This window comes from Galleria mellonella, unplaced genomic scaffold (assembly GCF_026898425.1).
Source record: "Galleria mellonella isolate WM207_F2 unplaced genomic scaffold, CSIRO_AGI_GalMel_v1 utg574, whole genome shotgun sequence".
Classification (NCBI taxonomy): domain Eukaryota; kingdom Metazoa; phylum Arthropoda; class Insecta; order Lepidoptera; family Pyralidae; genus Galleria; species Galleria mellonella.
In genome coordinates, this window is record NW_026442122.1 from 1,173,780 (window position 1) to 1,175,261 (window position 1,482).

A 1,482-nucleotide genomic window follows, 5' to 3' on the forward strand; every position below is an offset into this window, starting at 1 on the left:
ATATATAAATGTGAAAAAAGACTACGATATATTGCTATCACTGGATATTCGATTAAAGTTATTTTGTTTAATTCCGCTACCATTAGTATGTGTGCGTCTACCAATACTTGAAGATTGATCAAACAATCTCCGACCGCCATTTTGTTCACACACGTTTTGTCACACACATACGAATCGTAACGCAACTTGTCATTAAAATTTGGACTTTAATACATGCAGTATAGAATACATTTTACAATAACAAGGTTAAATTATCCAACGAGTCGAAAGTAGCATTAGATATAACTTCTTATAGTGAAATGCACACAGTTTAAAGTCCAAAATACTATTTGCTGTACTGGATCGGTTCATTTATACACTACCTCAATATACTAATGAAATTATTGACTCATCTTTATCCACAATAATCTCGCATTAAGATTCGCATTAAAAGAAACGAGAAACAAAAGTTTTTGCGTCCGTAAAATTCATTAATGCATTAGCAATTGATTATATCATATTCGAGAGCTGAATAATTATATTCTCAAATCGATTGACTATCAAATGATAATCACAAGCATTATAATTAGCAAGTTAATTAGTTGGAAAATCTGAAATACATGGATTAAAAAAGAGCCAAATGGCACATTGTGGGAGAGACATTTTAGAATGCGAATGAGCATAGTCGAATTGTGATAAATTATAATATATGATCGATTGAATATATATATATATATATATATATATATATATATATATATATATATACTCAAATTAATATATTTTTACGTGAACTCTCAATTATATATACTTATATCTATGGTCGTAAATCTGTGTTGATACTTGAATTTATCACATGTTAGGAATAAGGGACTTTAGAGCCTAAATTCCCAATTCTAATGTGTCGCGATATTTTTATCAATTGTGAATTGTATTTTTGCTAATTATTTTGAAGTAATTTTTTTTTGACAAAAATAATTTAAACATATTCAATAGTGGGCAGATAATGGCTGATATGATGTCTTACTTAAAATATTATAGAGCATCGAGCCTCAAAAACGGGTCAAATTTTTGCCAGCTAATTGTCATATTAGCTGACTCGGTTTTTTTTATCAATATTCTATATATTTACGCATAAAATGTATCTTGACGTATTATTTAATAAATAAAATGAGTGTTTACATATTAAAATGAAGCAACAATTACATGACAAAATAAATATAGAAATTATAAGGTAATCACTCGTAACTATTTATCACGCAAAATTGTATGAAAAAGATGATCCGCTTTTCTCGAAGCATTTGTATGGATACACTCTATCTATATAATCTGTTTCATACAACTTAGAATGGCAAACAAGCTGACGGCCCACCTGATGGAAAGTGGTAACCGTCGCCTATAGACATGAGCAGTACCATGGACATAACAGAGTATACTGTTTCGCCCATGATACCTCCCATGCGTTGCCGTTCCTGAGGACTCAGAATCTAAGGAGACATCATA